We start from the raw sequence: 13473 nt of genomic DNA, 5'->3' as shown, positions 1-13473 counted from the left end.
GAGGAAGAAATCAAACCTGAGTACCACTGTTTGCTCAGAAAAGCACTTGTCGCTCTGCTGATCTTAGATTTGCTGGAACAGATGCCAGTAACGTCTCCATTCATCAGAAAAGCAAGTAGAAATAAATGTGCACTTTTCAGTTATCATTTAAAATCAATATTGAGGGGACTGGAGCAATAATAGCACAGCGGGTAGGGCATTTGCCTTGCACGTGGCCGACCGGAGTTCGATTCCCAGCGTCCCATATGGTCCCCTGAGCACTGCCAGGAGTAATTCCTGGGTGCATGAGCAAGGAGTAACCCCTGTGCAATGCCGGGTGTGACCCAAAAAGCAAATAAAGAAAAATAATTCCAAACAAAAATTTTTCACTTTGGTTTTTGGAGTCACATCCAGTGTTATCAGGGTGTGCTCAGTGACCACTACCCTCAGAAATCACTCACTGACAGGGCGCCAGGGACAACATATGCTTAGGATCGGACGCAGGCTTATATGCAGCATGCATAATAAGCCCCTTACTGAGAATAGTATGTGTATTTTTTTTTTCTTTTTGGGTCTCACCCGGCGATGCACAGGGGTTACTCTTGGCTTTGCACTCAGGAGTTACTCCTGGCGGTGCTCAGGGGACCATATGGGACGCTGGGAATCGAACTCCGGTCGGCCACGTGCAAGGCAAATGCCCTACCCGCTGTGCTATTATTGCTCCAGTCCCCTCAATATTGATTTTAAATGATAACTGAAAAGTGCACATAGAACCCGGGTCGGCCGCGTGCAAGGCAAACGCCCTACCCGCTGTGCTATCGCTCCAGCCCCTAGTATGTGTATTTCTAATTCAGAAATTTAAATAGCACCAACATTTGTTTCATTCTGCCTTTGAAATTATGGTTCCAAGGGGCTGGAGTGATTAAACAGTGTGGTAGGTTTCTTGTCTTTTACAACAGACCCAGAATCAATCCCCAGAACTCTATACAGTCCTCCAGCCTATTGAGGAGTGCTTTCTGAGCAGAACCAGGAGTGGCCCAAAAGAGAAAACTAAAAACTAATAATAATAATGAAATTCTAAAAATGTATTTTATTCCATAATTGCATTTGTAATTTGTGGATTAGTGAATACAAATTTTACATTAATTCAAGTTTCATAAAATGTTATCCATCTCATACCTCACACTGATAAGCAGTGGCAAAGAAATGCGGCAATGTACAAGACCATTGTGGATTGATTTGGATTAAATAAGCTCAGGCAATATGGCTGGTTAACTCTTATTTTATAGGAATAGCTGACAGGATTTTCTATAAAGCCAAATACTGTGCAATTATACAAAGTCTGACCTAAATTAGATAACTGAAGATTTATTACTTAAATAATACTGCACTTATTTAAGAAAAAATAGAAACTCCATTTTTCTATTTTTTCTCTTAATTACTGACAATTTTTTCCCTTAAAAACTGACAAATACTTAATATAGATATCAAACAAGGCAACTGGTGATGTGAAGTCCAGTTTGGTGACGTCGTAACCAGCTTGTAGATGGTTTATGTGGCAGATGGGCTGGGGATGCAGCTCAGTAGAATAATTGTCTGAGCATGTGTCTTTCTAAGCTGATCTCCTTCAGAGCAAAATTTTAAAAGTTTGGGACTCACAGATTTAGCACATTGAAGACCTGGATTGATCCCCCAATTACATGATACCCCCTAATACTGCCAGACGAGATCCCCAGCTTAGCTGGGAACAAACTAAGCAGCACCAGGTGTGGCCCCCCAAAAAGAGGATGGGAAAAATAGCATGCAACAGGCTGAATTCATTGTCTGTCTGCAGTTGTCCCATGTTCTATTCCTGGTGCAGCATGGCCTCCCGTAAACACTGTTGGGAGCAGCCCGGAGAAGAGCCAAGATTATTCTGAGCACAATGAGGTAAATAAAACTTTTAATTTCAAATAATTTTAAATATCGTGTGACTGAATGACCAATGAGGTACACATGTAAATGTGAAAAGAATCCAGAGAACAGATACCAATTGAGAATAAACTGCCACAAAATGGAAGAAACACACGGAAGCTAAGGAAATTTCCCTGAATTAAGTCACAATTCATACCAATGAAGGCTATGGAGATAGCTTCAGTGCCTAGAAAGCTTGTATACTGAGAACCCAGGTTAAAACCCCGGAGATTCCCAGCACTGACTAAAGGTGGGCCTGAAGTGTAGTAATAGTACAAAGGGTATGGCATCGTAGAAGAGGCCCACCTGGATTCAATCCCTACCATTTTATCCCGCCCTACACACACACACACACCAGGAAGTAACCCTTGAGCATTGCTGGGTGTGACCCAAAAAGCCCCAAACAAAATAGTAGATTTAATTCATGCATCTTATTGTTTAAGACTATGAGAAATTCTCCAAGTGTAAACAGTATTTATGCAAGGTTATAAAGCTAATCAAATAAGTGAATACAAATTAAGGACTCTTGTTTTGGGTTGCACCTAGGTTTTACTCCCAGAGGTGCTGGAGGTTGAGACTATGGGGTGTCTCCCACAAGTAAAGTTATCTCCAGCTCTTTGCACCATGTCCCCAGTCCCCAAATTCAGAAATTTAATAGTAGCGGGGCTGGAGAGATACTAAGGGTTTGCCTTGTATTGCAGCTGACCCAAGTTCCAGTTGCAGCACCAGAGCATGACACCCAAACAGGTCCAGGAATTAATTCCTGAGTGCAGAGCCAGGAGTAACCCTGGATAATCTGCCAGGTACAGCCAAGAAACAAAGTATTTTCAGAAAACTGATATGCCATCTTCTACAAATTACTTTGCTCAGGATATAGGAAAAACATGTATAAGTCAGACCAAATGTCCTCAGGCCTAGAACCACTCCTTTGTTTTGCAATTACATTAACTGATGTAGTGGGGGGGGGGGGGGGGCACAGGCGCGCAGAAAAACCGAAATATTTTGCAAAAAAAGCTTTTGAGGGGCCGGAGCAATAGCACAGAGGTAGGGCCTTGCACGCAGCCGACCCGGGTTGGAATCCCAGAATCACATATGGTTCCCCAAGCACTGCCAGGAGTGACTGGCCCCCTCCCCACTAAAAAAGAAAAAAAAAAACCCAAAAAAACCCAAACCAAAACAAAAACCACACACACACAGAAACAAAAACGAAACAAAAAACCCAAACCTTTTGAGGGGCTGGAATGACAGCACAGAAGGTAGAGTGCTTGCCTTGCATGTGGTCAAGCTGGGTTAAATTCCCAACATCCCATATGGTCCCCCAAGCACTGCCAAGAGTAATTCCTGAGTGTAAGGCAGGATTAAGTCCTGAGCATCGCAAAGTATGGCCCCCAAACAAACAAACAAACAAAAAAAATGGGGGTGGGGCGGGGCACAGAGCTTTTAGGGCAGGAGAGCCAGCAGTGTAGGCAGGGCTTTTGAAACTGTCAGCATAACAATTTCAACCCCCCCACACATTATATATGGCCCTTGAGTAAAGAAAGGGAACTAAGTGCCACTGGTGAGGGACTGGGCTTGCTTGATCCTTTGAAATTTAGCCTTCCTCTAATCCCAAAACCAGTCTTGACCAGACTAGGTCATTATTATTCTTTGTATTACTTCCCATATTTTTCATGACCATCTAATCTCATCCTCTAAAATTGAGAATCTGATCCCTCTCCCCAAAATTTGGAGTTTGTCTTTGAGGAAATTATAAAACTTTTTGGTATGCATTCAAATTTGCTGAATCAGCGAAGATTACTCTTCTCACTAAAGCACTTTCTAAATTCTGGGTGTGAGAATAAAGTTCAGCAGTACAAAACATATATCCCATGTGTATAAGCCTAGGTTCACTGGCATGGGAAAATGTCATTAAGGACATTTCTTTTCACACTTCTAATAGGCTCTATGCTTACCTCTAATCACATGGTGTTTTATCTCATTCATCTGTCTCCCTTGGCAGTCTGTGAGGCCCTAAAGAACTATTAAACCTTTATCTCTAAAACCATGAGAACATCATCCACAATAAAATGCACTTATACAATTAACAAAGATTGAAAATGAAGCTATCATGAAAAATTACACAATGAGTTATCAGAGTCAGGGAGAAAATGAAATGGCTTTTATATAGTATGTGGCATAAACAAACTCAGACCCTAAAAATAAAATTTTCCATCCTCTAGAGCATCACTTCTCAATTTTTTTCTCACCACAGCTGCCTTCCAGCCTTATTTGTTCGTGTGTCTGTCCTAGTGGCTAGCTTCCTAGTCATTTGTGTTGTTTTCCCCCACCTCCATTTTATGATTTTCACCCATGGCCTTCTTAGGAAATCCTGGAAGTTCATGGCATCCAGATGAGAAACTGCTCTAGGGACACGTGTAAAATGCTTCTACTGTTGATGTAGTGTATCATTACATTAATCACAAACACTAATATTAGTACTACTGCACAACATGGGCACTAAATTAAAAACAAAGGGCCTGAAGATAGCTCATCTAGCTGCAAGACTGAACCCAATCCCTGGTACTACATGGAACACAGCTGAGAACAACCACTGAGTACTGAGCTGGAACTGCTCAGCTATGCTGGAGAGTGGCCAAAAACTAAAATAACAAATTAGCAGGGAGAAAAAAAGCCCATTCTTTAAAAGTTCCCAAGCACCACTGGGAGGACCCAAAACAAAAATACTTTAATTTCCACTCAGAACCAGGGTGACCCCTCGGCATATGCCTTAGAAATGAATTCTTGAGTTTAGTTCAGCATTGTCATGACCCCCCAGTAACATCATGTAGATGGAAATCTTTTTTTGTTTTTAATGAATATGGGGGCGGGGGGGGGGGGGAAATGAACCAGGAGCTGTTTTTTTTTTTTAAAGCTAAAACAGAGCTTCATTCTTTGGTGCCACAGAACCTGCATGCAGGTGGCCCCCAAACAAACAACAACAACAAAAAAAACACCCGTTTCCCACCATTTCAGTATATTAAAGCATCTCTACCACAAATTATCAAAATATTCCACTATTATTATCTGGAATATTTACAGGCACAGGCTACTCTCTGAAATCTACATTTTTATTAACCTCTTATAAATGGGCCAGATGTTTGTTTGGGGGCCCACATCCAGCAGTGCTTGGGAACTACTCCTGGCTCAGGACTGGGCTTGGGGAGATAGTGAAGAATGACACTGGATGCTGAGGATGGCAAATGCTTTCCTACAAGCAAAGCCCTAGACTCATTCCTTATTCATGCTTGAGTCAAAGGATTATCTAAAATATGGTCAAAGCTAGAAGTCTATGAAAAAGTTCAATCTTAATCTTTGCTAACTGGATACAAAGGTTAAACAGATTTCTTCCTGAAATTGAAAAAAAAAAAAAAAAGCTTATCCTAAGGAGAAAGCTCAAAGGACAAGAATGCATGTTTTGTATGCTGGAACCAAGGTTTTTACCCCTGGCACATGATTCCAAGAACAACAAGCTAGGAATCACTTAGCAGGCTAGGGTGTGGTTGAGAACCAAAAATTTGAAAAACCCTTTAAAAAAAAAATCAACACACACAGAGCCCTTGAAGGGACAAGGACTAGTACAACTGGCAGAGAGAGCGCTTGCCTTGCACAGAGCCTACCACAATTCCATTCCCCTGCACACCATATGGGTACCATGTCTTGCCAGGGAGGGGTGATCAGAGATCAGAGACAGGAGTAAACCCTGAGCACCACTGGCTGTGGACCCAAAACAAACAATAAAATAAAATATATCCTTTCAGGGCAGTCTTTACGGGACTTGCCTTGCATGCAGGTTACTCAGGTGAGAGCCCAAGTACCCAATATGATCTCTGAGCCCAAGAATAATCCCAGAGTACAGAGCCAGGAGTTACTCAAGGGCACAGCAGAGGAGCAAAGTGTGACCCCGGAATAAACAAAAAAAATCCTTCCTGTGGGTAAAATCCACCTGCCAAAATGGTGCTGCCAATAATTAAAACAAGGCAATACCCACAATATAAATCAAGATATAGCCTTCCAGTAATCTATCATATCGTATTGTTAACACAACCTTAGTCTAACATTAAAAAGAAATTTGGGGTGGGGAGAGCTTTGTGTTTGGGTCACATCCAGGGCTCAGAAATCAACAGAACTCAGGGATCTATGTAATGCCTCTAGGCACCTACTGTAGTATTCATTTGGCCCCCATTATATTAATTTTAATGATAAAAATACCTAAGAGGCCAGAGTTTTGGGGTTAAGCACTTGCCCTATGGCTCAGTTTGATCCCCAGTCCCCTAGCACTCCCAGTAATCTGCAGTACCAAGCAGCACTGCATCTTGGATCCTCACAATCAAGTATTAGTTGGCAGAAAAATTGCTGGGAGAGCCCCCTTAATCTACTCCCATCCCTGTACTGCTTGGAGGCGGGGGAGGAGGCAAGAAAGATTCAGTAATCATTGTCTTAAAGTACAGTGCATTTGCCTTGCTCACAACCCACAGGGTTTAATCTCTGGTATTACCAGAAGTGATTCAAGAGCACTCCCAGATATGGTCAAAAACCAAACAAGACTACAGGGCTAATATACTTGCCTTGCTCTGACCTGTGTATAGTCTCTTAACAGTACTACCAGGAGTGATCCCTGAGAACTGAGGTAAGATTTGTCAAAGCCCCTAAAAACAGTTGTGTGCCTCCCTCAAAATCCAATAAATAAAAAATAAAATTCTGTAGTTAAAAAAAATAAAAAGCTCAAGTATTGTAAGACGACAAAATTAAACCATTTTCAAGTTTGCAACCTCAGAAAAATTATCAATACATCCTTGCCTTACTAAAGACATTTCACCCTATAGTATAAAATCATGACTGTGATAATCACCAAAAATATCGATTATCCTAGTAATTCATAGAATGCCATTAGTGTGCAAAATAGAGGGCGCCTCATTTGGGAAAGCTTTTGTAAACACAGACAAAAAGGTTCATTTTTTTTTATATTTTCACATTTCTGAATGTTATTACCTACACCACACAACTAAACTTAAATTGATGCACATTCCCTAAAGTCTTTGCAATGAAACCAAGTGGACCTAACACCTCTTACCATCACCCAGGAAGGGTGTGCATCTGTTCCGAAGGCCCCCCTGGCTCCAGGTCATCCTGGCTGCTGCTGCTCCAGGCTGGGCATCCATGTTGCTGCAGCTTGTGGTTTGTGAGGGGTAGTAGTGTACAGGAAGAGGAGAATGGAATTTTAAGGGAAACAGGAGGAAGATGGCTTTCTGGGAAAAGGCCATCACCATCATAGGTGTTAAATAGTACCACACACATTTTATTGCAGCACAGCTTAAAAATTTAACAAATGAAAGATTAAAAATAAAAAAAACAAAAATAAAAAAATTAAAAATACAGACGTCCAGAGATGCTCTAAACAGTTAAGTTAAAGATCAGGAAAAATAAGGTCACAGACTTAACAGCCAGTAAAATTCTTTCGAGCGTGGGGAAGGGGATGAGGATAAGGGTGGGGTTGGGAGAGAAAAGGTTCATGTGATCAATCCACTTAAAAATACTAAAGCCTTCACTTTCTCTCCCAAGATGCAAAACTCCAAAGTCAGTCAGGAGGCCGGAGAAATTCTTATGAACATTCAGAAAAACTCGATTTTAATCCGGTTAAAAATCATCAGTGTTATCATCATCATCATCATCACCATCATAAATATAATAAATAATAGTAACTAGTAACAACAATAAAAAGGAAATCAGCGGAAAGTCAGGAAAAATGTAAAAAAAAAATTGAAATAACTTACTGTAGCTGAAGATCAAAAAAATCTCACTGTAAAAAAAAAAAATAAAAATAGCCCAGATTAGAAAAACGGGAGGTGCAAAAATGTTAAGTCAGTAAAGTTCATTTCTTTTCTTTCCAAAAGCAGTTTCCACAAAAACCGCAAGGGTAAAGTTCTTAGTAGCAGACAAGCAAAGCCCTTTCCACATATCAATCAATCTTAAAAATACACGAGGAAGTAGAGAGGTCAGTTATAAGAGGCTAAAAGGCTCCTCCTCCTCTAACCCAACTGCTGCAGAAAAAAATAGAAATTTTAAAAATTACATCTTTAATCCAAATCCCGTTTTTGGAAACAATTAAAAAAAAACACCTGTAAATTTGCCGTAGTGCACACCAAGTTGCATTATGTATAAAATGTCTTTATAAAATCAGTTTTGGTATGGGAATGTGTGTGTTCTGGAAGGGTGGGGAAAGGAGGTTAAAAATCAAAGCTGAGCTCCAGTGAGTAGGGATGGGGTTCGCCTTGCTGCCCTGTGAAAGGAGAAGGGACAGATTGAGTCAGAGTTCCTCAGAAATGTTGTGCCCTAAACCCCCAAGACAGAAGTATCTGTCCATTGCATCTAACACATGTTGAAAGCATATCATTTGCACTGGGATGGGGAGAGCTGCTAAAGAATCATCACCTCTACCAGTGATTATCTTCAGTTCATTAATAAGTGAATATTACATTGCCCTAAGGGTCTCAAAAAAGGGCTACATTCAAACATCCATCTTTTAATAGCAATTTGGGCAAAGAAAATACAGAAAACCCAGGTCAATGGAGATGAAGTGAATAAATGTGAATTATGGAGGAAAGCAGAATCATGGATTTAAAATTTTAAACTCCACGGTATCTTCCCTGATACAGACAGAAGGGGAATGGTCTATCATGAAGATACTAGCTAGAGTTGACATCTATTTTCAATACCAATAATGCAAGATTTGACAGGTTCTAAAATAAAGGGGATAGGGGCAAGATGCTTTTTATAAGAAGCAGGAGCACATTTATTGCACTCACTGACAGAACAAAAAACCACAGATGGATTACAATGACTACTGAATATTTAATGTCATTAAACAGGCACAAAATTTATGTTCCTTAATGAACTTGTTTTGTGGTTACAAACTTGTGCACTATTCCAAACACACACAAGAACTTTTTTCAGCTAAAAGGTTTACAATTAATCTATTAATAAGAATGATGAACCTAGTGCCAGGGACATAACTCAAAGGACTAGTGTTCATGTTTTGCATGATAAAGGCCCAGTTCACCCCCCCAGCACTGCAGAATGTGGCAAAACTAATTAAAAACTCCCATTTCCGTATCAGTCTTTAAATTAAGTTACGTATCTTGGAAACTAAAAAACAAAAAACAAACTTCAAGCTGTAATGTAAGTGTTCTCGAGTACAGGAACAGATCTATAAAGGCTAAAATTTTGTTGATTAAAAAACAAAAAAAGACAAATCTGGGGCTAGAGGTGCTAAGGTACTTGCTTTGCACACAGCAGACCCTGTATCTCATATGCTCTCCCAGCACACTAAACTGTGATCCTTGAGCCCACCACAGTTTAGTGTGCTGGGATTTTATAATTTTATAATTTTATAGCCCCAAAATTAAAAATCAGGGTCCCATCATGGGGTAGGAGCAATAATAGTGGGTAGGGCACTGCCTTGCACATGGTCGACAAAAGTTCTATCCCTGGCATCCATATGGTTTCTTGAAAGACCCTCAGGAATAAACCTTGAGCATCACTGGGTGTGCCCACCCCCCACCAAAACTGTACAAATGTATAAACCATAAAGTTGTAGAAAATTTGTATTTTAATGTTACCTCCCTTGAATTGGTGCTTGGGAGTACCTTCAATTATGTTAATCCTTAGAATGTCACAAGATATAAGCTTAAAAGCAACAATTAATATGAGAAAAAGGATTTATGTATCTCAGTCAAGATTATCTACCAAGATGTAAGACTTTGCAATTAAGTTTACAATTAGTCTAAGTGCACATTATGTATCCATCTGATACCCCACCCTAGAACTTAATTAAAATCCTGGAGGTGGAGACCACCGACTTTTTTTTCTTTTTTTTTTTTGCTTTTTGGGTCACACCCAGTGATGCTCAGGGGTTACTCCTGGCTTTGCACTCAGGAATTACTCCTGGCGGTGCTTGGGGGACCATATGGGATGCCGGGGATCGAACCCGGGTCGGCGCGTGCAAGGCAAACGCCCTACCCGCTGTGCTATAGCTCCGGCCCCGAGACCACTGATTTTTAATCAGACCTCTTGTTGATAAAAATCTGAGTTTATCAATGACCTCTGTATCTTAGTTAAGACCAATTAATTTTGGAGGGTTGGGGGTACAGGCACCCCACAGGTGATGGTGCTCAGAGCTTACTCCTGATAGATTTGATGGACCTACGGGTGCCAGGGCTTCAAATGGGTTTGTTGAGTGCAAGTGCCTTATTGGTTGTACTATCTCTCCAGACCCAAAATCAATAAACAAAATACCAAATTCACCAACTGCTTACTGAGACCAATACAATTATAGAATGCACCAAGAAAATGTTTTAAAAAACCTGATCCTAAGCACTTTTCCCTTCAGTACTTTTTTTTTCTTTTTGAGTCACACCCGGCGATGCACAGGAGTTACTCCTGGCTTTGCACTCAGTAATTACTCCTGGCAGTGCTCAGGGAACCCTATGGGATGCTGGGAATCAAATCCGGGTCTGCCACAAGCAAGGCAAGTGCCCTACCCCCTGGTGCTATTACTCCAGCCCGTCCCTTCAGTATTTTAAGAACATAAGCAGTTACATTGTATCTAATAGTTTTGATTTTTATCTGCTGATTCTCTAGTAAATTTAACACATACAAAACATTACCTCTCATATCCCCGGCACCACATAAGGGTGATCCAGCACCACCAGAAGTGATCTCTGAGTACTATTGTGGTCCAGCTCTCACCACTCCCCACAAAAGCTTTCTCAAAACTGTGAATTACCCTGAACACAATAATGTAGTTTTCACAGAAGAGCAAATGTTACCCAAAGATAAGATTGCTTGGATGGAGACTGAAAAGGTTGTAAGAGTTAATAGTAATCACTAAAATGTGTGTGCGCGCGCGCGCGCGCACACACACACACACACACACACACACACCTGTGGTGTCAGAACTGAACTCTGACACCACACAGCCTCACACACGCAAGACAAATGATCTACCACTGAGCTATATTACCAGCCCCTATAACTGCTTCTAATAAAACTTTTTGTGGGGCTGGAGATGGTAAGGTGTTTGCCTTGCACATGCCCAACCTGGGTCTGATCCCTGGCATCCTACCTGGACCACCAGGATTAATTTCTGAGTGCAGAGCCAGGAGGAAGCCAAAAACTAAATATATATATAGAGATATCTATATATCTCTCTATATATGCACATTATTTCCAGCCTCCTAGCCACCAATGTCTTGACTTTATAAATGAAAAAATTTTAATTTATATTAAATAAATTTAAAAAATTAAAAATTTAAAATATTAAATAAATAAAAAATTAACCAGGCCAAAACACAGTAGTTACAGGACTTGCCTTGCATGAAGTCCAGCTGGGTTTGATCCCCCGCACCACACATAAGTCTCTTGACCACAGCCAGGAGTAATCCCTGAGCCAATGGTAAGCCTGGAACACCACAGGATGTGACCCCCAAACAAACAAAAAAAACCAAAAACCCCAGGAAAAGAAAGCAATCTAAACATTATATATTAAGTTGAAATCCAGAAAATTAATTTTTCTGACACAATTATCAGTGTAAAGGAAAAACAAAATTCTTTTAACCTTTAAACCAACATTCTCAAGTATTACACTCCCTAGTTAACACACTTTAGTCAGCTAGTGTGGATCAAAGTAGTCATTTTGTAATTTAAAAGGCTTGTTGCTAAAATTTAATTGTAAAGAAGGTCAAAGTGAAACCCTCTAGAGTCCTAATTAATATGTTTAAATTCTCACTGTAGCATCTACCACTACTCCCATGGCATATACTAGAGAAACAAAGATCATTAACACCTGCAACTTATTGATCTTTCTTAAACCATTCCTTTTTGGCCCACTTAGAATGTTAACCAATCCCTACTTATTGAAAGTGCTGAGATTTCAAATATTCCTTCTATTGCCAAATCTTCCCAAATATATACTTCAGTGCTAAGCTGCAGGTTTTAGTAAGATTGTCCTGAAAAGTAAATTTGTGGCCATTATGCAAAGCTTATTAAGGGAAAAATTGTGGGGCCTGGAGACATGGTGACGCTGGTAAAGCACTGGCCTTACATGCAGCCAAGTTTGATCCTCACCACCAGGTATGGTCCCCTGAAGCCCATCACCACCAAGAGTGATCCCTGTGAAGAGTCAGGTTTGCCCAAAAAAACAAAAGGTGGGGGAGAGAGAAAACAGTCTGAGAGACTGTTTAGTTCTCAAAAGAACTGAGTAGTTCTTTTGAGAGAACTACTCAAAACAGAGCGTCTGGAATTGTGTGCTAGCAATGACAGAGGGTGAATAAACTGTATTAAATCAAAGCGTCACCTCTATACAATACTAGCCCAGAGAGCCTATTAGTATTTCTAAATCAAGTAAATCAATTAATTTCAGTTCCTGCCAACTATTTTTAAACAACCAAACATTTGTCAACGATATTAAATAGGTATCTAAAATGAGTTGATCACTATCCTTATCTAATTTACAGCAGTTCTGCATAATAATCTTTAGATTCTGGGGCCACACCCAACGGTGCTGAGGGAAATCATGCGGTGCAGAGGATCCAATTCGGGCCCTGGGGGGCGCAGGGAGAGCACATACAGCTTTGTATGTGACCGACCTGGTTCCGTCCCCAACTCCCCTTTTGTTCCCCCAGTAAAGCCAAAAGAAAGCCAGGGGGCACTGCCGGGTGTGGCACCAAAATAGAAAAAAACAAACAAACAAACAAAAAAAACCCGAAACTCAGCCCGTAGTTTTCTCTCTCCCACCATAAACCTTTTCTGGGTATAACACAATTAGTCAATCGCATTTAAACATGAGTTAATAAAAAACTATTAAGGGCTAAAAGCGCTAGCTCAAAGGTCTTGGGGCTTGAGCACATGCAGAAGGTCCAGGTTTAATCTTGCCGCATGGTTCCACCCCACGCCAGCACTGCAGGGGGCGACCCCCCATTCACTAGGCGTGGCCCAAACACAAAAACTATTCCTGTTTTAGATAAAGTGGTTAACGTTAGCAAAAATGTCCTACTAGTAATACTTGGGTAACAGGAAACACGTCGCCATGCATGCCCCCTACCCCCAATCCCGGCCAAGTTCCGATGGCTTGTAAAATCAGAGCTACAGAATCCTCAAAGTAAATCACATTTTCAATCTAACACCCGTCGCAGGACGTTAAAATTAACAAATCTAAGTCTCGCAACGAAGTCTCCCTTCCCAGGTACAATCTGGGAATTTCCGCCAGGCTTCTCTAATCAGGTTATGCTAAGGCTGAAATAAACCGCTTTCGGTACCTAAGAATTCCAGAAACGAGGATTAAAAAAAAAAAAAAAAAAAAAAAAACACTACTTGATCCCAGGGAGGAAACTGCTTACTAGATGCGCCACTAATTCAGAAAAACGTCCCTGGCAGCCAACACTTCGACGCTGGCTGGAGAGAAAGCCAAGAATACCTACCTCAAGCAAAGTTCCACTAACTTAAAAT

At 40.8% G+C, this 13473-nt stretch overlaps 1 protein-coding gene and 1 long non-coding RNA gene across 12 annotated transcripts in view; both read right to left on the bottom strand.

Moving 5' to 3' along the window:
• The window catches only part of LOC129403382 (uncharacterized), a 116144-nt gene that overhangs the window by 31406 nt on the left and 71265 nt on the right, over nucleotides 1-13473 (bottom strand). The window lies entirely within an intron of this gene.
• Nucleotides 1-13473, bottom strand: part of HNRNPC (heterogeneous nuclear ribonucleoprotein C) — a 45687-nt gene that overhangs the window by 31406 nt on the left and 808 nt on the right. Inside the window, exons 2-3 of one of the 11 annotated variants that reach the window (XM_055130775.1) lie at nucleotides 8088-8248; nucleotides 7743-7768 (exon numbers count right to left, since the gene is read on the bottom strand). The exons of 8 other annotated variants lie outside the window; for them this stretch is intronic. The gene's annotated coding sequence lies outside the window, so the exon portion shown is untranslated. 2 more of the 11 variants (XM_055130777.1, XM_055130776.1) reach the window with 2 other exon arrangements.

The sequence above is a fragment of the Sorex araneus genome, chromosome 3 (genome assembly GCF_027595985.1).
Source record: "Sorex araneus isolate mSorAra2 chromosome 3, mSorAra2.pri, whole genome shotgun sequence".
NCBI lineage: Eukaryota > Metazoa > Chordata > Mammalia > Eulipotyphla > Soricidae > Sorex > Sorex araneus.
The sequence above is the reverse complement of the archived record's forward strand: the minus strand, read 5'-3'. Positions and strand labels throughout refer to the sequence as shown.